The 25,455-nt window shown below is 42.2% G+C and overlaps 1 long non-coding RNA gene and 1 pseudogene across 1 annotated transcript; one reads left to right on the forward strand and one right to left on the reverse strand.

Annotated features, from left to right (window-relative positions):
- Window positions 1–8,343: 8,343 nt before the first annotated feature.
- On the reverse strand, window positions 8,344–9,995 carry LOC147626860 (uncharacterized). The gene is made up of 2 exons (XR_015268503.1): window positions 9,362–9,995; window positions 8,344–9,103 (listed from the first exon to the last, which is right to left on the reverse strand). It is a non-coding gene; the product is annotated as an uncharacterized LOC147626860 (long non-coding RNA).
- Window positions 9,996–17,675: 7,680 nt separating this feature from the next.
- Window positions 17,676–18,788, forward strand: LOC147626861 (18S ribosomal RNA; annotated as a pseudogene).
- The last annotated feature ends 6,667 nt before the right edge of the window (window positions 18,789–25,455 follow it).

Below are 25,455 nucleotides of genomic sequence, written 5' to 3' on the forward strand. Positions count from 1 at the left end.
CCTCAATCGTAAGAGAGCTTGACAGACAGTCCCCCCAAAAACACCCCCATCAATAATTGGTCGGTGTGCTTTGAAGAGCATCCCACGACATTCAAACTCCAATCAAGTGTTTCATGGGCAAGCTCACTGGGAAGATGGATCAATTCAAGGCAATGCTACTGCAATTGGTTCCTCCAGAGCAGTTCTCCACATTTCAAACAGAAGGATCTACAGAATTTTTGCATATAGTTTTTTTAAAAAATAATTTCGGGAACCTTTTGAGGGTTAGTAGTTGTAAGTTTAGATAGTTTATTTGAAGTTTATGGAGTTTATGGTAAAGGGTTTAGATTAATTTGGATTTGAATATATTTGGGCCTCCTCTCCCTATACCCATTTGGATCAAGTTTTGAATTCTCAAATTTTAATTTTTTTCTAAAACTAATCACTTTACTACTCTTAACGTCTCTCAAATCCACTTGCTACCCAAGTATGATAACCCAAAACAAAGTCTTTTATTTGACATCCTCACCTAAACCATCAAGTCACTCAAATTTTTAGCATTAATTCCAAGATATGAATATGAAATCTTCAAATCAGCACAATGAACAAATTCTCTCTTTACCTCACTCAAATGACTCAAACTAGGCTAAGTAAATAAGAAATTAAAATAACAAAAACATCATCAACTAATTAAGTAATTAGATGCGCGCTACCTCTAAATAATTAAAATTTACTTTAAAAATGACAAAGATCTATCATTTTTAAATTAAATTTGAATTTGTTACAGGTAGCACACATCTAATTGGATTAACACTAACTAATTAGATAAATATAAACTAATTTTATGAGTACTAAGGCTAAGTAAATAAGAAATTAAAATTAACCAAAAAAAATACTACTAATTGTTTGCTAACAATAAGCCTATTGGGTTTTTTTAAAAAAAAGCTATTTTGCTAACTATTGTTTACTAACAAGCCTATTGAGATTTTAAAAAAAGAAGCTATTTTGCTAGCTATAGGGTAACTTTTTATAAGCTAACTATATTCATTTAAAAAAAAAGAGGCTAAATTCAAGGTTGAGCGCACGCTCTACCTGTTGTCCCCCCTGAAAGGTCTTAATAGCTAGCCTTAAGGGCTGGTTATTAAGGCCTTTGGGGGGGGTAGAGGGAAGATTTTGCATGGGGGGTTCCAGCCTCCACGGATGGCCGAGTGGCATGGGGGTTGGATGGAGGCTCGATGGAGGGCAACACATGAAGGCATGGGATGGAGGCTCGATGGAGGGCAACACATGAAGGCATGGGATGGGTGAGGGAAGCGATGGTAGAGGGGAAGGGGGGGAACGAAAGGGAAAGAGAGGAGGGAAGGGAGAGGAGGGAAGGAGAGGAGGGAGTGGAAGGCTCATGGAAGGGAAGGAAGGAGAGAGGAAGAAGGAAAGGAGGAAAGGAGGAAAGGAGAGGAAGTAGGAGAGGAAGAAGGAAGAAGAGAGGAAGGAAGGAGGAGGAGAGGAGGAAGAGAGGAAGGAAGGAGAGGAGGAGGAAAGGTTGGGGAAGGAGGAGAGGAGTGATGTGCAATGCCATGGAGTTCTTACTAGAGTGGATGATATAAATGACACGACACATGTTTGTGATGTGCGATGCCATCAAAAAGAAGCAATTCCATGACACTCAATCCATTGATTTTGGCAATCTCTTGGCTTCAATGATAGTGTCTAAAAGACTATCATTTGCAAGATATTACAAACGTGCATCAAGTTATTGCCAAGATCATTCAATATTTGATTTTGAAAAAGAAGATCAAAGGGAAACACATGCATTGAAGAATAATCTAATTGGATAGAAACGGAAAGTGTTGTGTACAAAAAGAAAGTATGTAAGTGTGAAGAGACGTCAAATCATGGCACCAATTCCAGAACCTAAGAGACATGTTATGCTATCACAACATAATATTCAAGAAACTATCATGAAAGTATGTTGCAAGAAACTTTGTATTAGACGAATAAAAAAGGAAGATTGTGAGGCCATACTTACAAGCATTTGGAGCAAGACGGGGCCAGATAGACGTAACTATCTTCTTCAATAGATTTCTTGCTTCCTTCGACAACCTCATGATAGTTCAAAGAAAATGCCATGCAAACCTTGGTTGAAAGCGATGGTCAATGGGATTTACATTTTCAATCAAGGATATTAATGGTTGACTGGTTTGTCACATGGAACATACTAGCACATTTGGACCGAGGCGAAACATAACATTGTGTACAAAAATCATGGAACCGTAAATTAATTGAAAGGACAAAGAAGCACAGTCGATGCATCTGCAGCTTTAGCACAAATCCTTGAAGACAATGCACTACCACAACCTCATCTCCAACAAACAATGATAGATGGAACTATCATGTGTAAACATCATCTTCCTCTTGGAATGACAAAGAAGGTTGTGCTCGAGACTATAAATAAAACATTTAAGGACCGAGAAGAAAGACAGAATTTAGGTTCCACTTTATATAAAATTTGGCGGTCACAATTTTGCAATGTGAAAACACCATCAAAGAAACGGATATCAAAATGCAAAATTTGTGATGAATTGAAAAATGCAATTGAACATAGTAAATTATGTGAGGAGCTTCTAGGATGATACATAAAATGGAGGGAAATCCGTTTACATCATGTGCAAGTTGCTAGAAAGTTGTATGCTTGTTGGAGGCAGGAAGCAATATTAAATATGAATAAGACCATGTGTATCACCATTGATGGGATGGATCAAAACACAACAACTTTGCCAAGGTACAAGCGCACTGAGAGCGCACTCCACCTTCATTATAAGGTAAATGTGGACTAAAGACACACTTGTGTGGAGTATTAATACATGGATACCGACTACTTTGTGATGTATGGATTGATGCATGAACATGATAGCAATCAGGTTGCAACATCCATCATGAAGGAAATTCAAAAAGTCAAAGATACTCGTGGATATTTACCTCGCATCCTAAGAATACAAGCTGACAATGGTTGGAGAGAAAACAAGAATAGATACATACTTGCTTTGTGCTCCATATTGGTCGGTATGAAAATTTTTAAGGAAGTGGAAATAGGGTTTCTTCTTGTTGGTCACACACATGAGGACATAGATCAAATATTCAGTGTTATATCTGGAGAGTTGAAGTCAAGGGATGTTTTGACTATAGAGGACATGCTAGCTAGGATTGGTAAGAAAATTGGTGGAGGTCGGCATGAAGAATTTGAAGTGGCTATCCTTGGAGAGGATGGTAGACTAGAGGACATTCATAGAGATGCATTTGAAATGAGGAGATGATTCTCTAGTAGGCCATACTAGCCCACATTACTTCAGGCTCAAAGTGCATAACAATACACCAATGGTGCAATGGAAACACTACTCTATAGATGGAGATGATCTATGGAGTAAGACATATGATTTGTTGCAAAAAACACCAACATTGGAGGAAAGCAAATTTGTTCTTGCAAAAAACAAAGCACTTGATGTTGATGAAATGAAAGAGTCTAGAAGCATTCATTTTACATGTGACAAGTATGATGAAAGGAATAATAATATAATCAAGTCAATCAAATGTCTTGTTGAATATTTTAAAGGACAAGATGGTTTACCAAGCACAAAATATTGTGATTTGTTTGGCCACAGCAATGTGAGACAAGAGGGTCCAGAAGTGTTAGAGATTCTGTAGTCATAGACATGAAAGAAGCTGAGCAATGCCTTTTGGCTCGCAAATTTTGTGGGCTAAAATGTGATAAGCCTTTGCCAAAGTTAGCACCATCTGTTGAAATCCAAGAGGGCCTTTTTGTTGCGGTCTTGGTGGCAGCAGATCCAGAACCAGACTCAAATGACCTAGGTGGACCAATTTGGATGGCAAAGGTTGTCCAAATATCAAGGGATGAAATGGGAATGGCTAGCTCATTCACATCTTTGTGGTATGAACCAAAACCATTGAAAAGTATACCAAGAAATTATACACTCAAACAACTATACGAGGGTTTTTAGCAAAAGAAACGCGAATGAGTTCCCAAAAAAGGCAACTTAACCGAACTGGAAGTGAATAGCATTGTGCATTGATGGAAGTCGAGGACACGAAGTCAAAAAAAAAGCATGGATACAATGTGGAAAAATGTATCACAATTCTTGATAGTAGCCACAAACATATAAAACACCATTTACGCAGGCTTGATTCGCACCAACATGCAGCAATTTACGACTCAGATGACTCTGAAATAGATTCTGCAGCATAAAAGAAGATATCATATTCACAAATGGTGTATCTTTACACCACCCTTATGTTGATATCAACAACTCTTTAATCATGATAATCCTTAAATTTATAATGCATTTTCAAAAATATATATTGAAACTAAGTTTTTAATTTTCTCCTAAATATACGTGTCTATAAATGCGTAAGTTAATTTTTGATATGCTACCAAATAAACTTAGTTATAAATAAAAATTTAATTTTTAGTTAAGTAATAATTGAATATGGAATTGATCCAGAAAGAAAACAAGTGATAAATAAGAAGTGGGGGAAATGCAAACTAACGTAAACTTTAGTACGAATATCATAATATAGTGGGAGAAAGAGGAGGGAGAGAAAACGAGAGCCAGGGAAAAGATAAAGTATGTGGGAGAAAGAGGAGGGAGAGAAAATGGGAGGGACAAGATAAAATATGTGGGAAAAGGGAATGGGGGCGAAATGACCAATAAGAAGTGGGGAAAATGCAAACTAAACATAACCTTTAGTAGGAATATCATAATATAGTAATGTTTGTAGTCAAAACGATAGGAAAACAACAAATGGGCTCATCTTTGATTCCAAAAAATTGTTGGTTTCATGTGTAGTACGTGAATATGGGCTTACCTGACCAAGTTGAGAAAAAAGTCCAAAACAAGAGATAAGGTCCAAAAATTCTGAATAGGGTGTTCTAGACACGAAATTGTTGGATGGAGTATCTTCTGGTTTAGTTCCATGTCTAGTACCCTTCCTGATTTGATGGTTCAAGTCTAGTTTTCAAGGTTCAAGGGAAATGTGCAAGGTGAGTAGCTGTAGTTTTGCTACTCTCCCACGTTCAGAGTCATAGGCAGAGGCACTTTCACTGTCGTCATAAGATGCCATCCAAATGACCATGCGATGATTTTGACTCAATGGGCCTCTAGTGCAATTTTGAAGCACTTTCTAGTTTGAAGATGGTTGCTAATGTTGTACACTGTATGATTCAAGCGTAAGAAATGTGGATACTAGTAGGGGAAAATATATCATCGCGACAATATCTACTTAGCCTCAGATTGACTCAGAGTGATGATCTGTGGTGTCTAGAACCGAGGGAACCTAGGTGGACCTGATGTGAGGGGAAGATCTAGGTGTTCTCATGACGATGTGTACTTGAGCAGGTGTTGGGTGGTAGTGAAGGTTGTTTCCAACTAAAGGTGTGATCCTAGTATTTCATGTAAATTTGGGCATCACTTCAGCATAGGGGTAATAATCTTGCAAAGATATGAACTTGTCTCAGTTTTCCATTTTTTAGGGTTTGTACGCTTGAGTATGGAGATTTCAAGGTGGAAAGCTATCAGGTGCTAATCAGGTGTAGGTGCGATGACCATGCAACAATATTGACTTGGTGTGGTTTATGCTGGAAATGGTTGGAACAGGGAAAATATGAGTCTAGAACTAAAATCAAGAGGAGATGAACAAATCATGATGCCCGCGCGAAGATATCAAGTTGGCTATTTTTGGGCTATAACAATTGGATCTAGGCTAGAGATGTTTGAGCATTATTATCCAGCTTGGTAGTCAGCAACATAGGTAGCCCTGATGTCATTGTGAAGATATCAAAGATGTCATCGTGTGGTTATCTCAGCCTGTGATGTCATCATCTTCTCCAACTTGACAGTTCATGTGTTAAAATTTCCAAAACAGAGGGGGTTTAACACTGATTTTCAACTTTGTGATTGATGGAGAAGATGTTGGGGAAGATATTCTACTACCTAAAGCAAGAAAAATGAAAAAACAATGAAACTTTTATGTGTAATGAATTTTTGAAAAATTTGAGGTTGTCACATCAATTTTTTGTGAAGGGAAAGCCACCGATTCAACACTTTTATGAGTTTTTTTACTACTAAAGCACAAATCCCTAGGTTAGCAATGTTCGTAGCTATGCACACAACCAAAAAACATCGCATTTCCCATGCAAAAACCACTGCAAATCACTCCGAAACACAACCTACGTCTACAAAGTCAACCTCATTGAAGCAAGAGCAACATGCACCAAAGCAATTCCAACAAGAAGATGCAAGAGAAGACAAGGGTGGAGGAAGCATACGCTCAACTTTTGATTCCAAGAATGAAGACTGAGGTCAACCCTCTAGCCTTATATACAAGAGAACTTTTGAACCCTAATCCTTTGTCCATATCTACCATGAAGACAACTATCCACATGCCTACGAATGCTCTTTCTCTCTCCCTCTCTCCGTGCACAACATTGTTCAAAAACAAAATGAAAGGCAATAGAAATATATATCTATCTATCAAGATGATCATACATTAGATAAACATACGATGGTGATGCCACGAATACAACATGAGCATCTGGGGATCAAACCCATAACTATGACATGCCATATACAAATACTCAAAATAACATCTGCTATACCACGCTACTGAACTACAAATTGCTTAGGGGATACGGGAAGATCATGCTCAACACTTTGCTAAATACCAACCAACCAATATACTATGCTTCCCCCATGTTATAGGGGCTTGATTTGTGTTGGTGCTGTATATATGGTAGTGCCAAATCCATAGAGGTGATGCCTTCTTATCTTTGTAATGATCATTGGTGAACTTGCCTTTATGGGGTGGCGGTCATTGCTAAATGAGTAGCCAACTTGGGAGTTGATCACGATTCACTTGTAAGTCCTGTTAGTGGCCTCCTTTGCCTTCTTTTGGTGGCCGAGCTTATTAATGGCCAAACCGGGAGCCGAACTAAGCGCTAACATACATGCATACATACACACATACGTACGTACATACGCACGTGTGTATGTATGTGTGTATGTATGTATGTATGCATGTATGTGCATGCGTGTGCATGCATGCGTGCATGCATACGTACATAAGTATGTACATACATTACGTACGTATGTATATATGTATGTATGTATGTAAGCGTATGCATATGTATATGTGTATCTATGGATGTATATGTATATGCATATATATATATATATATATATATACATATATATATATATACATATATATATATATATATATATATATATATATATATATATCTATATGTATACGTATATGCATATATAAACATTTCATTAACAGATGTCAAATAATACCCAATATTACATATCACTAGTATGTAGCCTCAGTATTTTGGGAGCTAAAATATTTTTATTTTAAGTCCAATTTATTGAATGATGTCCATGAGAGAGAGAGAGAGAGAGAGAGAGAGAGAGAGAGAGAAAGAGAGAGAGAGAGAGAGAGTTTTAAATGATTTGGGTGCAATTTATTGGTAGAATTCTCAAATTTAGGTGGTGAAATAGGTTTAAAAAGAGGTCATTTTTATAAGGGATCACAAGATTTTATTACATAAAGTAATGAGGATTAGAGCGCTAAGCAGCACATCAAACATGAAATGACACATCACTAGTTGTTTGTAGCCACAGTGTTGTGGGAGCTAAAATATTTTTAGTTTAAGGCCAATTTATTGAATGAAGTCCGTGAGAGAGAGAGAGAGAGAGAGAGAGAGAGAGAGAGAGAGAGAGTTAGTTTTAAATGATTTGGGTGCAATTTATTGGTAGAATTCTCAAATTTAGGTGGTGAAATAGGCTTAAAAAGAGGTCATTTTTATAAGGGATTACAAGATTTTATTACATAAAGCTATGAGGATTAGAGCGCTAAGTAGCACATCAAACATTAAATGACATTTAAAAGATGGCATATCAAAAGTAGTTATAAGATCAGATCAATAGAAAGTTGCATATATAGTTCAAAACAATGAAAACATAAAGCAAATAGAACAACACTTTTAAATGTTTAGTTGTATAAATACCTACACACTTTTATATCTGTAAGTGATTTTAGGGATAATGTTTTTAATGTTGCGCATCCATCCATGAATTTGAAATGAGACCTTATTTGTATGTGTTAAAAAGTTAAACTTACTTATGAGAGAGTTTCGTGGCACCATGCTTTTGCTCATGGGACTATGTGTTATAGAGTGCACCTAGCTTATGAGCAACTTCGGATTGCAATGGGGTTTGGCCTTGTATATGGAAATCAATGGGTTACAATTTGTATATTTGGTAAATTTAAGTTGGTTGCATGGATAGCTACAATGTTGTGCTTTTGAGGCATGACATAAATATGACGTTTTCATTAAGCTCTTATAATGAACACCAAAAGCCTTTTAAGAGCATGACTTCCTCTCAATTAAAGCATGTAGATGCGAGAGAGTGAGAACATTGTGACACCTTCTTCTTTATGGGTCCCCAAGTTAAGACAATCGCTTTCTATTTGTTAGCAGTGCCCTTGTAAAGGGCAGGGTAATGCATCATGAAAGGTGCCCTTTGAAAGTGGAGGAAATTGCTCTAATTTAAGCTTTGGTGTCTTGAAATAGTCAAGTCTTTTTACATTGCTTTTATCTTTTCTTGAAATCCTCTCTAAATTGCTTTTATGGTGTCATATGGAAGGGCAGTGCTGCGGCCGTCGTGCATCCTTGCACCTTGTTAATGATGGTGGGGATGCACAAGTCCAAGAGGCCCTTGCTTGGTGAAGCGCTCCTGCAGACACACTCTTGTTGGAGGAAGCTCAAAAGGAGCCTACCCTGAACTCCACCTGCACGTTAAAAATTATTGTTCCAGTTGCACACACCCCACGAAACCTTGAGGATGCACCTGCCCTAGCAATGCATGGAGCTTTGGCAATATTTTTAACTTGCAAGTGGAGTTCCGGGAGAGGTTTTGGGCTTCCTGCAGCAGTAGGTCTACATGAGAGCTTCCGCCCAGCAAAGGCCTCCTGGGCTGGTGCTTCGGACCTTGACTCGATCAAGCATGGCTGCTGCAGCTTCTTTGCCACACAAATGATAGTCGACCTGAAAAAAACACGCAATAACTTCTCAGAAGAATGGTTTCAGTGCATGCCTAAGTCCCATAAGGGATTGCTCAAATTCTTAGAGGCTGCATAGCTGACTACAACTTTCATGCACATGTATCTCAAAGTATCCTTAGCAGGCTGGAAAACGCAACCCTCTACAGTGTCCAATCTCCGTTGAGTGCTGTTGCTGCTGCGAAGGTCCTTCCGTTTCTCAAATTGCATAAAGACTTGAGAGAGGCAGAGGGAGAGAGAGAACCTTGAGGCTATCAGACATCAAAGCGTTCAAAAGAGATGGAAGTGGCCAACAACCCATGTTCTAAGCAGCACAGTTTTTCCTTCCAAGCCAACTACAAGACGGTAAGCTTGAAAGCAAGAAGACAAATACATTCAGAGGATGTCTCTCCTGCCACACACACACACAGGGGGGTTGTGTACATGATCAACGTTAGCAAAACCCATAAACTCTGCAACTGCAATCCTATCAGAGAGAAGAGAGAGGAGAGTATACTCATCAACACTACGATAATTTGGAAAGAAGGGCAGGATGTTGGAGAAGGGCCAGCAAAACCAAGTCAGAAGGGCCGCCTTGCAGAGCTATGGTCGGGAAGAATCAGCAAGGTGGGTGTATTTATATCCAATCAATAGTGCATTTATATTCTCATGGGCCATGGCTGTCTTATTGTGTATAAACAATTCAAAACTATCACGTGAACAAGGTGGGCAGTCTTTGGCTATCTCTTTGGCACATGTCCAGAACACCTTCAATATGCATCACCCCTCGCCATACACCATCTCCCATGGAGGGAAAAATGATAGGAAATAGGCGGTATTTCCCTTATGCCCTGCAAAATGGACAAGAAGGGAAAACAAGAGTGCAAACCTGCATGAAAGCACTACCTCCTGCTATATATAGAAAACTCAATCTATAAAACGCTTAATTTTTAGGATGATCTCCATAAAAAGCAGCAACTCAAATAATTAAAAAATAAAACTACGCGTGGAAATTCACAAAGGACCTAATAATTCTTTACTATACCATTGCCTCTAGGAGGCAGTGCTAATAAAGGAGACCATGACAAATAGCATTCCATGCTCTAGTCCTCACTATAACCCTCTCTCATTTTTCTATTGGATCATAAGTCATGCATGAAGGAAAATACATTACATCTATATTCTTCTAAGGAAAAACACATCCCTATTCCCCCTCCGTGAGATAAACCATCCACTCCTTTTCGCCTCCATGACATAAGCCCATAAGGCTATCTTTTAAAACTTGGCTAAGACATCAAGATGTTTTTACAAGCTTGCGGGCTCCCACCACCTACCTACAAAGAACTTATGGAATATTTGGCATGTGTACATGATGGTCCTCATCTTTTATATAATGGTTTAGCACCTTAAAAACATACACAATCCAAAATAAGTAGCCCTACTAAAGTCAAGCCTAGTAACAAGATTTAATAGCAATGATAACAAATCCAATAGGAGCTACTTATTCTATTGCAAAGCTTAACATGTATTAATTAAAATATCAATAAAAGTACTTCCTATAGTGCAATGACCACAAACCATCAATTACTATAAACTACTTTGCGTTGGTACTTTAGCTAAGGTATCTCACTAATATATGCATTCAGAACCAAAAGGCCAACAATTGTGATATTCTCATGATTCAATTTTAGATTGAACCTTTAAAAATGTGGTTGCAAAGCTTGCAAACTTTTAAACTACAAGCTAAATAAGTGGCTGAATTATAAGATTTATTGTATATGAGATATAAGTCCATAAACAAAGTAATTTCAAATCGTTAGCGAGAAGAAACAAGCCACTTGCATTAAATCAATACATTCAACTATTTGAAGAAATTTCCTAGTTCTCATATACTTTGTGCTCACTATATCTTTAAGACAATAAGCCATATCATGCACATAGCTTTCCATTTATAAAACTATACACTCACTTTATTCCTACTTTATTACCCACTAGCAAAAGGACACTTATTAATGCTTTCTAATGTACACCATTTCACTTTCTAGTTTATACCATTTCACACTTTCTATGCAAGACCTTTTCCTTAGGCCTACTACATTCATGGGATCTATTTAATTGCACATCATGCATTTCCTCTTTAGAGTCCAAAGAAAATCACCCACAAGGTAATCTCAAAATTAACAAAGTAGATATTATCAGTGCTCAACATAGTGAGGGTAATTTTTGTTTTAAGAAAATTATTCTTCAATGTTATGCTTTCTTTGTCCATTGCAGCAACCTTCAACATTTAACATAATTGTAACAACACATGACATGTTCCACTATAAGAAAGTGTGTCTGAAATAGCGGCAAAAAAATAGCGGTTTTTGGTTGGCCACTATTTTTTTGACCAAAATAGCAGCTTTTTGGTCGCTATTTTTTTGGTGCAGTGTTTTTCGGTGCAGTGAAAATAGTGGTCTTTTGGCCACAATTTTTTTGACATGGTGAAAAAATAGCGGCCTTTTGGCCATAATTTTTTGGTGCAGTGAAAAATAAAAAAATAGCGGCATTTTGGACTGAAATTTTTTGGCACGGTGAAAAATACTGGCCTTTTGGTTGTAATTTTTCCCGCATGGGGAAAAATAACGCCCTTTTGGATCATAATCTTTATCACATGTTGAAAAATAAAGACCTTTTGGACCGCAATTTTTTGGTGTGGCAAAAAATAATGGCCTTGTGGGTCGTAATATTTTGGCATGGTGAAAAATAACAACCTTCTACGACACTATTTATTTGTCCAATTGAAAAATTACAGTTATTTTTATGTGCCATGCGAAATATAGTGACTTTATGACCGCAATTTTTTTCCAACTTCATTATCATAATATGTTCCATTTAAAAATCTTAAAGTTTAAAAAACATTCATAAATAATACATATGGAAGGCATATTTAGGCATCCATAATACCATAAAAAGTAAAAGAGAGAACAAATCCTTTATAATAAAAATGAAAGAGAGAGGTTTGCTACAATTGCACGTCATCCCATGTCCCTCACATGTTTCAAAAACAAGTAATAAACCTCTAAATTATGAAAGTGGAATGCACTTTGCTTGAAATATTCATTTAAATATTCAAGAATATACTTCATTTACATTTTGAGGCATATAGTTCATTATCATAATATATTCAATTTGAGAATCTGAAATAAAATGATCCATATTTATAAATAATACAAATTGAAGGTGTAGTTATGTATTTACTATACTTTTTAAAGAGTTAAAGAGAGAATATTGTTTTCATCAAAAATAAAATGATCCATTGTTCATATGCGATACATACTAAAGATATAGTTATGTATCCATGACACCAAACATTGTTTTAACAAAAATTTGGCTACTATTTTTTGTGCCCTCTAACTCTGAAAATAGATTCTGATTGAAAAGGTCAAACTTTGTACAATAGATACTTTATACAACCAACTAACATGATTATATTATCATGTGACACTAGAGAAAAATGTTTCCAAGCATTGTTAATCCTACTACTTTATACCCCTACTTGAACAATTGAAAGATAGGTGGTGTACATACACACCGTGCTAATATGAGCCATTGTTGATTGTTCTCTCAGACAGGTGGTGTGCATACACACCATGCTAATATGAGCCATTGTTGATTGTTCTCTTAGATACATGGTGTACAAACACACTGTCTCGGACAGGTAGTGTACATATACACCATACTACGAGCAGCTGGTGATTGTTCTCTAGGATAGGTGGTGTACATATACACCATCTTAGTGTCAATATACACCTTTCGTTTATTTAAATAAACACTGGAAGAAATTTTGAAACACATCGCTAGAAAAAATAAATCAACTCTTTATTTCAAAAGTGGATTTACATGACTGAAGATCACTCTTCTATACATTCTCATCTCCTCCTTCACTTTCATGGGTCCGTGCCTCAACTGTTGAACTCTATGTAGTAGGCTCATTTGTTGTTGGTCCTGTCATCAAGGTTTGCATTGCAATCACATCGGCTTCTACTTGTACAACCCCTTCCAATGTGGACCCTCCCTCTCCACCAGTTCCATCTATGCCTCCTTCCAATCTTGTGTCACCCACTACACGTCCAAGTCTTTCTCCTTCCAATCTCATGCCACCCTCTCCACTTGCATCTCCTTTGAACATGAACTCCTTTTCGGGCTTCTTGTGCATGTCTAAAACCTCCAGTGCCTTTCCTTAGATAATATGAGCCATTGTTGATTGTTCTCTTAGATACTTATAAGTTATAAGACGTTGCCAATGCACAGAGCGATGATGGTGACGATAGCGAAAATGATCTTCATGATGGCGGTTGAAGTCATTAGTGTGAAGGTGCGGTCCAGCTGGCCCAACCCAAGGTGACCCTCAGGAGTCGGGACTCGGACAGGACTCTCTCCTGAGCACTGGCGTGACGCCACCCACCTTCTGCGCCACGCGTTGAACCAGCAAGGGGCGTTTTCTGCGCCACGCGTTGAACCAGCAAGGGGCGTTTTCTGCATGCGTAGGTACACCACCTACACTCAACACTCATATTTGAAGGGCTACCCCTTCTTTTATTTTGAAGGGTAATTTGATAAACCACCTTTCCAACTAGAAGATTAAGTTTCAAGGCCACCCTTCTTTTGCAAAGGAACCACCCCCGCCCCCCCCCCCCCCCCCCCGACCTCTTCTTGGCACCTTGATCCTCATATTATTCATGATCTCTCTACATCTTTTCAAACCAATCGTCATCTTTTTTTTTTTTCAATATCCTCATCTCCAACCCATCTCCATCGTCTCTTTTTCCTTAATGTACACGTCTTCTTCTTGTACACCTTTCTACTCCTATTATTCAAGATTTCTCTACAATTTTTCAAACCAATTGCCATCCAACCCATCTCCATCGTCTCTTTTTCCTTCCTATGTACCTCTTTATATACACCTTACTCCTCCTTTATTTATTCACGATCTCACTATAGTTTTTCATCTTCTTTTTTTCAATATCCTCATTTCCAACCCATCTCCATCCTCTCTTTTTCCTTCATGTGCACCTTCCTCTTATTATTCTTTTTTGTCATCTTTTTTTTTTCAATATCCTCATTTTCAACTCATCTCCATCCTCTCTTTTTCCTTCATGTGCACCTTCCTCCTCCTATTATTCCTCATCTCTAACCCCCATCTCCATTGTTTCTTTTTTCTTCCTATGCAGCTCTTCATCCGCACCTTCCTCCTCCTATTATTCATGATCTCTTTATATTTCTTTTTCAAACAAGTCACCATCTTTGTTTTTCAATGTCCTCATCTCCATCGTCTCTTTTTTCTTCCCGCATATCTTGTTTCTTCTATGACTAATAATATCTCTATTTTTGTTTTCAACAGCCTACTTTTACATGGTGATTCATGAAAACAAGAATGAAAAAGAAGATGGCACTTTGTTTGGTTGAAAATATTGGAAATAAGAATAGCAATGAACACACCAATTCACTAACCCTCTATGTGCAATGTGCATTCACTTTGTGGTAGCTAGCCAAATTAGGTACATTCTAGAATGTAGATTTTATAATGAATTATAAATCATGGTAGATATGATAGTAGCTTATAGAAACTAGAATTGAGAAATTAGAATCTTAACTTACAAGTGAATTGAGAGATTAGAATATCAACTTACAAGATCCGACTACCCACTTACAAGTTACAATGTACAAAGTTACAACCTACATCCTACATCTTACACACACATATACATACATTTCCAAATTCTCATAGAAGGAAAAATTTATGTATGACCCTTCTTTTGAAAATTTGAAAAACTCCTTACCCTTCAAAGTTGAAGGGTAATCTTATCTTTGATGTTTCTTTTGAAGGCCACTTGTGAAAAAACCCTTCATGTGAAGGGTAAAACCCCTTTGGAAGGGCACTGCAACCTTCAAATTCTAGCCCTGTGGGTAGGTGTCTAAATAGAAGGGACACGTGTTGAATGGTGTCTTTTCTTTTTCATGTGCCTAAGATGTGAAACGTAAAGGTTTAAACCTAAATGAAATGACAGCCTGGATTTACATATCTTATCGAAATTGAAACTTTAATATAGCCAAATGGACGGGCGGTCGAGATTGGGGAAGGAGATGGATCGACGGTGCAGAGGCAGCCGCAAAAGGGGAGACAAAGCGAACGGTTCAGAAACGGTTTGTTGTAAGCAGCGAAGGCTTAAAAGGGAGGGTTAAGAGAGGCGGAGATCTTTTTGCGAACTGTTTATGCGAGGGTCGAAGGTGGCCGGCTTTCTTTTGACAAGGTGAGCCTTCGGGCTTAGTCTCCTCTGTTCATTTTTGGAGGCGAGAGACAGAAGGCTCTGCTCTCAGAGTCTCTGTGCACTCTCGCAGACCGGCTAGGGTTTCGTCTTCTCTCACCAGATCATTGCCGTTCCGATATGTAAAGGAGAGCGCCTTGCACACTTTGCCTTGCTCCTTTACATATATTATTATTAGGGAGAGATAATGCAGGTTGCAAATCCTCGGCGTCGGAAATTAGCTTCTCTATGGTGCATACCGTGTTCCGATTGAAGAATGCATCCAACGAACAAAAACAATTGTTCAGCGGTGGCGCCAATTTGATCCAGCTTTTTACAACCACAATAAGTTTCGCGATAATTGTCGCTACGATGGCTTTTTGTTTAGTCTCTGCGGTGCTTCACAGTATCGGTTTCTGCTACACGAAATAGAAAAAAATGGCAGCTGCTTCAAGGTGGGTAATAGATGTGCTTGCCAACAAGAACGTTACAGAGGAGGAGAAAAATCCTTTGCCTTCAATAAAAGCAGGCAAAAACAAGAAGGTTGCTGAGCGATTGCGGAGATAGAGAATAGGATCGAAGCATTGAGGATCAATTCGACATTTGGGACGTCGGTAGTGAATCTCGATCTCCTCGTGGAGCTCCGCGATTATGCGATCTCGCACAGGATGTAACAACCTCTCCACGGTGGCCGTGATTAGCACGTTCTCAACGTCCAGCATAACTTGGGATGTGGGTGACGAGCCGTTGTCCTCGCTCGTGGAGTCTTTGTTTCCCTCGTTCTCGCCTCACTAACTTAGAATAACGACCTTCTCTGCGGCAATTGCACCCAATACCAACCACCAGAACTAATCACTACATTGCAAAGTGCCGAAATCGCCAAGAAACCTTCCGCGCATGATTTTTACTAACAACACCATATTGGGGAATATGGGAATTTCTCACAAGTTTGGGACACGTGGTCAAAACTTTGGATTAACCATAACTTGAACACCACTAATCCAAAATGAGCGCTTTGTAGCTCTTTAGATTCCATTTTTCAAGCGCTTTCCAACGATAGGTCATATGATAGGGTTTTGAGAAACTTACAACCATGTTATCCATGTCCCCTTTTTTAAGTATTCAAAAATGGGAGTTGGGAAATTCCCAAATTCACTAATATGGTGTTTAACCCTTTCTTGTGTCTCTTCATCGTATAAATCATGCAATATCTGAAAAAAATGATCCAGCAGCAAAGCATCGTATTCTATAAGCTAATCATCTTCGGACACTTTGCCAGGCGCAAGTTTTCTCATTTGTTCGTCCATGGATGTCACAATTGGCAGCGATGGACATTTCCCACCATTGTTGACCCTGTGTCCATTGCCCGTCCATGCCAGCGGCCCAACACCTCTATACTGCACACTTCCGATGTGAAGAAGAAATAGCTACGGATGATATAGATGCAACTCTTCGATCAATTTGATGGTAAACACTTCCTTCAATAAACTGGAGAAACGCAGCCGACGATCTCGATGGAGCCGGGTGAAGCCACACAGAAAATCTCTTGATTGCAAAGCTCGGTCTCTCTCTTGCGACTCCTCGGATGCACAACCGTCCAAATCCGTTGACGCTAAATTCTCAGCTCTGCTTGCAGATCGATATGCACATCGAGATACACATGCAGGCTGACAATGCTTTCTCAAATTCCCAGAACGTGATCAAGGCGGCGGGCCTCGCCCGCCGCGACGGCGTGTGCGTCTTGTATCGATACGGAAGGTCCCGAACCCGTGTGCCTTAGACGGTGAGCCGAGCCGCCGGTGTACGGGCTATGCCCCCGTCGGTGCGAGCAAGGCGCGTTGTGCCCCCGACGGGGCGGTGCTCGGTGCGAGACGTAGCACCCGCCGCCGGGGCGGACGGCGGCGGCCTCCGTTTCTCCACCCGGCCCGATCCCGGGATGTTACATGCGAGACGACGAGGACGGTGCCGGAATCGTCACGGCCTTGCCGGCCCGTGTTACAGGCAAGCAAGGGCGCATCCGCGGGAGGTGAGCCGGCCTACAATCGCCGCCGCGTAATGGCCCATCCTGCTGGTGCCCGGCCCTTCTGCATTATGGTGAGTAGCCGTGCGATCGCATAATGTAGATGACGCGAGTGTCTCATGCCCGACCTGGCGGCGACCCCGTTTCGATGGCCCCGCGACGGCCGTTTGGCCGACTCGGGCCGCCCGCATCCGCGTCGTGAAGTGCGTGGAATGAATCGGAAGCACGCGGCTCCGGTGATTCGGGCCGCTCATGTGACCGAGGATAGCTACATGGTTGATCCTACCAGTAGTCATATGCTTGTCTCAAAGATTAAGCCATGCATGTGTAAGTATAAACTCTTTTGTACTGTGAAACTGCAAATGGCTCATTAAATCAGGTATAGTTTCTTTGATGGTACCTGCTACTTGGATAACTGTAGTAATTCTAGAGCTAATACGTGCACCAAATTCTGACTTCTGGAAGCGACGCATTTATAAGATAAAAGGCTGATATGCGGGCTTGCCCGGTTATGCGGTGAATCATGATAACTTCCCGAATCGCACAGCCTTGGTGCCGGCGATGCTTCATTCAAATTTCTGCCCTATCAACTTTCGATGGTAGGATAGAGGCCTACCATGGTGGGGACGGGTGACGGAGAATTAGGGTTCGATTCCGGAGAGGGAGCCTGAGAAACGGCTACCACATCCAAGGAAGGTAGCAGGCATGTAAATTAACCAATCTCGACACGGGGAGGTAGTGACAATAAATAACAATACTGGGCTTTTTCAAGTCTGGTAATTGGAATGAGTACAATCTAAATCCCTTAACGAGGATCCATTGGAGGGCAAGTCTGGTGCCAGCAGCCGCGATAATTCCAGCTCCAATAGCGTATGTTTAAGTTGTTGCAGTTAAAAAGCTCGTAGTTGGATCTCGAGGCAGGGCAGGGCGAGCGGTCCGCCTCTTTTGGTGTGCACTGGTCGCTCGGCCCTTTCTGTTGGGGACACGCTTCTCACCTTAATTGGCTGGGACGCGGATTCGGCGATGTTACTTTGAAAAAATTAGAGTGCTCAAAGCAAGCCTATGCTCTGAATACATTAGCATGGAATAATGCGATAGGACTCTGGTCCTATTGTGTTGGTCTTCGAGACCGGAGTAATGATTATGGTTGGGGGCATTCGTATTTCATTGTCAGAGGTGAAATTCTTGGATTTATGAAAGAGGAACTACTGCGAAAGCATTTGCCAAGGATGTTTTCATTAATCAAGAATGAAAGTTGGGGACTCGAGGACGATCAGATACCGTCCTAGTCTCAACCATAAACGATGCCGACTAGTAGGGATTGGCGGATGTTACTTTGATGACTCCGCCAGCACCTTATGAGAAATCAAAGTTTTTGGGTTCCGGGGGGAGTATGGTCGTGTTAACCCGCTCTGCACCTCGGGTTAGCAGGACCGTCCGCTCGCCTTTTCACACTAACACCCTAACGCGCGGATGCGCTTGTAATATAACCTTTTTGTGAAAACCGCGCTAAGCGCTGGATATTTTGTAAATGCGGGCCGAGCCTACAACATGTGTAGAGCCGGCCGTACTCATGAAAGCCAGTAGCTTAGGGATTTTGAAGAAGATGGCCACCGGACATCTCATGGGCGGCTGGGCACTCTAACTTATGGGAGAGGTATATAAGTCAGTTTTGCTAATGAGAAAGGGCCAATCCCATTATTCACTTTTGAAGTCTTGAGTTTTCTAGCTCTTGCCTTTTGTGCTATGGTGAAGCATGCATGTTTCTTTCTTCTTGCTATTGCATGCTTTTGGATTGGTATGTGTGTGTGTTTAGTGTTGTTGCTAGATTGCTAATCTCTCTCTCTCCTCTTCTCTTCTCTTCTCCGATCCACCGCAAGCCAAAAGCTGTAAGTCCTCAAGCCCACAAGAGAGTCCGCAAGTCCACAAATCTTGTGGGTGTGTGGGCTTGTGGACTTGCGGGCAAGCCGCAAGCTACAAGTCTATAAGCTGCAAGCCGCAAAGCCGCTACCAACAAGTCTCAATTCTGTAAACCAACAAGTCTCAAGTCTCAAGTCTCAACAAAAAGAGACTTGAGACAACAAGTTTCAAGTCTCAAGTCTCTCGTCTGCTACCAACAAGTCTCAAGTCTCAAAAAGAGAGCAAGGGTCAAAGAGATGACCTACAACATGTTGAAAGGAGGCCAGATCTTTGGGCACGCACAAGGCCTAATGGCAAGTTGCTACTACCAAAAGCACCTTGGGTGTTGAGCAAGACAGAACAACAACAGGTAAAAAGATCCATTTATGGATTTCGCACTCCAACAAGATGCATGCATTCTTTGAAGGGGGCATTTACAAAAGATGATGAGCTATGTGGCCCCAAGTCTCATGATTGGCACAAATTCTTGCAATTTGTGCTACCCATAGCAATAAAAGATTGTCTCACCGAGGAGTTACGAGCCACCATCTACAAAATTAGCTCCTTGGTGCGCTGGATCTCTGCGAAAGAAATACGGAGAGATACACTAGAGGTAGCTCGCCTAAACGCCATTGAGGCAGTTTGCATGGTTGAGAAATTAATGCCAACAAGAAAATACAAGTTTCGTGAATTTCTTAGAAGGCCCTCCAAATGAGCTCAAAATTCTCCTAATGTGCACCATACAATTTGGTCATAGAATTATGACCAAATGGGATGAACAAGATAAAGAAAGAAAGAACTACATTATTGAAGCAATCAAAAGTGAGTATAGGCCAGCTGATCCAAGGGAAACAGTAAGCAATTATTGGATCAAAGAGGTTTGCAAGCAGTGCATGTCCCATCGTAGGTCAGAGGCGAGGGACGCTTTCCGAGATGGTAGACCCAAGCTAACTTGGCTTGATGCAGAGGAGTGGGAGATCATAGCGCACGAGCCCAGGGATACGCCAAACAAATTCAGGCAACAGAGAGAGGCCGCAGCCACACGACTGGAGAGTGTGGGTTCATCGCATCTTGGGAGCGGTGGATACGAGTCGATGCGCCCAGTCTTTGTAAGTATTTTCATAATTGTTGTTTGTGATTTTTTATTACACATGAGACTTAATTTAAGTGATTTGTACATATAGGAGCGCTGTGTGGGTCGTGAGCCAACGGTTGAGGAGGAAAGATATGCATACAAACATGGGACGCTGGATTTGTTAGAAGAAATTGCAACGAGTGAGACAGTTGATTGGTCCAAGTTCACATATTGACCTGGCAAGTATTCTAAACTTAGTGCATTTTTATTTCTAGCATCATAACAAGTACAACACTTTCTAATTTTTCTTTGCATTTTCGTGTTTGCTTGTTTGTGCAGGTTATATGTCACTTTTTGGGTTTTGAGTAGCGCATATTTATTGCTTTTTATGATGTATCATGGACATTTAGGCCAATTTTTGGATTTCAAGAACATTTTTTAGATCCTTATGATGTAATCACTTGAGCTAATTTTCTTTAGCATTTCATGATGTATTTTCAAATTGATGTCAATTTTTGGATTTAGAGAAGATTTGTTTAGCTCTCATTATGATGTAATCAATTCTATCCTGCACATATTTATCGACCTCTTGTTGGTCTTTTTATCGTTATGGTTATGGTTCTTCGTTATGGTTATGGTTATTGGCCTATTGTTGGTCTTTTTAACGTTATGGTTATTGGTCTCTTGTTGTTATTTTTAACGTTATCGTTATTGGCCTCTTTCTGGTCTTCTTAATTTTATCTTAATGTACAATAAAGAGTACAATTGATATGGTACTGAAGGAAGTATATACATTTGGTTTCTATTTGGAGCCATTCTGTCTAAAAACATTTACTGCTCAAAACGACGGTATATGCGTTGGTATTTGCACTGGAATGCTCCTTTGAATGTACCTCGGTATGTGCGTTGGTATACTAGTTGGTATGTGCATTGGTATGTGCGTGGGTATGTGCGTCGATATGTATCTATTCCGACGTTATGAGACCGCCGTTGTTTCTGAGGCGCATACCAATGACGGGGCTATTTTAAGCCCAGTCTTACGACGTCGATATAGGCCTTGGTGTTTGGCCATCTTCTTATAGTGGTGGCCGGCTCTTTTTCAAACTATGATTGTTCGTGCTTGATGCCCAATCTGTGCCTATGCTCTGATGCAATTTTTGTGCTATTTAGATTTGTTTTGAGCTGTCATGCAATGTGTTGTGTGTGCGGTTCTGTGCAGAACCGTTTCTCACCGTTCCTAGCTCATGCTTTAGTGTTTTTGTGCAAGGCATGCATACACATCAACTTTAAGGTATACTTGAACTATACCTCTCATGGATCGGTGTGGGTGTGCGTGTGTAGCTCGTACGAAGCGCTCGAAGGTCACCCGCTCTAGGTGCTCTAGCTCTCTCACACAAAAAATACAAATGAACTCTAAAAAGGGTCTAAGTGCTTATACCTCCGATGTGCCCGACTAATCCCTAGCGTTTTATTGCACCGTTGTGCTCAGTAACCTCATACTAATGCTACGGGTCAAACCATGCCTCGATTCGAGCTTCCTGAGCTCAAATTAGCCCGTTTTTGCCAATTTGCGTCATGGCGGATAAGTGAATTTTTGAAGTTGCTCCGAATTGTACCTATATATATATATATATATATATATATATATATATATATATATTACATTGAAGGAACTGGTATGTCCATAGCTAGACTTGCCCTCCTCATTGCCAAGCATTAAAATTCCGCCTCTAGTGAATCAAGTCAGCTTGGCTTTGGAAACATAAGGTGGACAAGGCTTGTGCCATTGTCATATCAATAAGGGGCCACTATGTCGAAAATTAAGGTCTATTAATTAGTTGTAATATGGTTTTTTTCATTTTTTGCTAGGTCCTTACAAAAAATAACTCCATATTAACACGCAACGATCCATCATGCATGCTATGCTTGAAATTAGCAATAAAGCCGCACGGATGCCACTTGTCGTGCTCGTCCTTGCCTTTGCATGCATGCACGCGTGAGCATATGATTTCTCCTCCACTTTGTACGCATCGTCGTCCCCGCCTGACTCATCGTGCTCATCCTCTATGCCGCCGTCCGTTGCATGCAAACCTGCGGGAGCTCCGTGCGCCTCTTTCCCTTGCAAAACCCTGTAAATTCCGCCAGGTAAGATGTCCTCCACTATTTCCGCTTGTTAATCTTCATCTTTCCGTCCTCCACTATTTCCGCTTGTTAATCTTCATCTTTCCGTCTTGCGGCGATGCGATATGTTGGAAGCAGATCTGGCACGAAGAGGCCTTACAGCGGCAAAACGGAGGGACCTGGAACGGCAACTAGATCATGAAGAGGCCCTCCTCGACAAGTATTCGGCTTGGTTACGGGAAATGAAGGAAGAGATGAAAGAAAACAAAGCCGAACTCGCGCGCTTGACTTTAAAGCACAGTAAGGTGCACAGGGATAACGAGGTACAGGTGGAGCGCAAAAGGCGTGACGCGTCTCGAGGTGCCGAGCGCGTGGAACCGGAACAGGAAAGCCGCACAGGGGGCAGAAACCCGAGAGCGCCGACGGGAGCGAAATCCCAAGGGAAAGAGAACGTGGAGCTGCGAAGGCCGAAGACGCCAATGGGGGCGATATCCCGCGAGGACGAGACCAGGTGGCCAACGAGGGCCCAAACCTGCGAAGAGGAAAGGTCGCCGATGGGGGCGTTATCCCGAGAGGAAAACAGGTCGCCGAGACGGGAGCGTTAACCCGCAGGGAAAGCAGGTCGCCGACGAGGGCGTTAACCCGCAGGGAAAACAGGTCGCCGCGACGGGGGCGTAATCCCGCAGGTTCGAGAATAGTTCACCGACAGGGGCGCAATCCCGGGGAAAGCAGGTTCGCAGGTCGCCGACGGGGGCGTAAACCCGAGGTCGAAACAACAGGGAAACAGCAGCAGCGCGGAACGGGAAAACGGGGCCAACAAGGACCGTTCGAAGAGGAAAGGAAAGAAAGGGGCCAACGAGGCCACAGGACCGCAACGATGCGATGCCGCCCAAGAGGGGCAAACACCCACAGAAACGCGAGCAGTGGAAGCCGAACAAGTGGAAGCTGCTCCCCACAAAACGGGACGTCAAAGATAGACCCGACAATGAGCGCCAGCAAAGTTGACCTATGAGTAGTGAAACATGTCTCTTTCGCGCAAACGGTGGAGGTGTGGAGCTATGAGCAGGAAGACCCCAGTGCAGAATCGGCCGCATTCGAGGAGTCCGAGCCTCAGCGTGGCACATACTGGCGAGTCTGACGGGATAATGGGGAAGCGGTCCGAATAGGTGGACGCGTCAAAGCGAAAATCTGGCTTGGGAACAAAGAGCCATTATACCGCATGGATTGGGGGAGCGCAGCCTCATCTTCAAGTTCAACGCCTCCTGCTCAACGGGGTCTCGATGTCAAAGTTTGTGGTTACGTCAAGATTCAGTCGAGATCCCCGACTCCCCCGTGTGTGTCTTACCCCTTGGGCATACCGGTCGAATTCATTGAACTGGATGTGCCCAGCAGCTTCACCATCGACGACCTCATCGATGGGTCTACGCAGGTTGTGCAAGATCGCGAGAGAAACTGTGCACGCTGTTGATGCCCATCTTTGGTGCCGGCTTGATCCGACGATCCAAGCGCCAAAAGCGGCTGTCGTTCGGGGAAGTCGCAGCCATCAAGTCGATGCTTGCGACATTTTTCGAAACGGGAGCTAAGCACTTCCGCGCCGAGACAGTCGCATCGTCTCGTGATGAAGAAAGGGTCCCTTGCCTCGACAACGACAAATTTTCAGTGAGGACCCTTAGCGAAGCCGTGATGCAAGATGCGGCTACTCGGGCTTGTCGGCACAACGCACCAATCTTGCCGAAGCTCGATGTGAACGTGTGGAAACGGCCGCCTCCGTCCATCAAGGGACATTGCGGTGCTTGCGCATGGGACCTACTCATGTGCACGAAACGGTTCTTGGCGGACGCCTTGAATCAGGAAGCTGTGCGACAAAGACGCTACCTGGCCATCCAAGGGCTGAAAAGCGTGATGATCGTGCGGGCCCAGGAACTTGATCGGACTCGCAGGGCACTTCACGAAGGAGCCGCAACGTCAACCTTATCGACTCAAAGTTTCATCGACGGTCACGTCATCGGGGCCGCCAATTCATTGTAAATTTATGTGATTATGTGTTTGCCGTGAAGTGTACAGCTTAGCGGGTTAGACACTGCCTGCATTAATAGCGACGCATGGTAAGACCTCCCGAACGTGCGTTATTTTTCAAGTGTTTTTTTAGAGGTAGCGGGCAGACACTGGCTCGGTTCATAGGCACCGAGCTAAGACCCCCGAGAGTGCGTGTGTTGTAAATTCTTCGTTGGTCGACCGTTGATCGGGAGATCAACATTTTTAGGGACGGGGGGAGTGTTACGTTTTTTCGCCAATGGCGGCTCCATACTCGTGCGCCCTGATGGCGCCACAGCGCCTCGCATCCTAATGCTGCATGAAGTTACTTTGGGGGGTGAGTAGCTGAGCTAGTCACTCTCCCCCTACCTTGCCTCGTTGAAGCGAGCTTGGTTCTCTTGTACATCCTCCTTCACACCTAAGCGCCCGTTGCTTCTTGGCGCACCCTTTTGGACTGAGGCAATCAGGGGTTCTCCTGTGCCCCGGAGCCTCCGGGGTACGCCTTGGTGAACGGACTGTACATAGGTCGGGACGGTCGGTCAGAAAGCCCTGGGTTCGGGCTGTAGATATCGGGACCGGGTGCGTTGTGTGGTGGACGCGGGGATGTGTTGGTGCTGCCAGCAAGGGGAAGCTGAGCGAGCGGGCTGCGATCAAGCAGCAGGTCGAGTAAGCTAAGTCGAGGTGCGAGGCACAGGTTGGATGGGAGGACGTCAACAGGGCGAGCCCGTGGCGTGACGGGGCGCGTAGGCCCAAGAGGCGGCCAAGTCCCGGGTCAAGTTGCGGACGGGGCGCGGAGGTCCCCGGAGTGGGCCAAGTCCCAAGAGTGACCGTCGTGAGTCGAGTCGGGGCACGGAGGTCCTCGAGGTGGGCCGAGTCCCTTGGTTGACTCGTCGTGTGCGTGGGTTGGAACGCACGGGGCCCGT

Source organism: Cibotium barometz, chromosome 21 (assembly GCF_041138505.1).
Source record: "Cibotium barometz isolate CiBa-2024 chromosome 21, ASM4113850v1, whole genome shotgun sequence".
Lineage (NCBI taxonomy): Eukaryota > Viridiplantae > Streptophyta > Polypodiopsida > Cyatheales > Cibotiaceae > Cibotium > Cibotium barometz.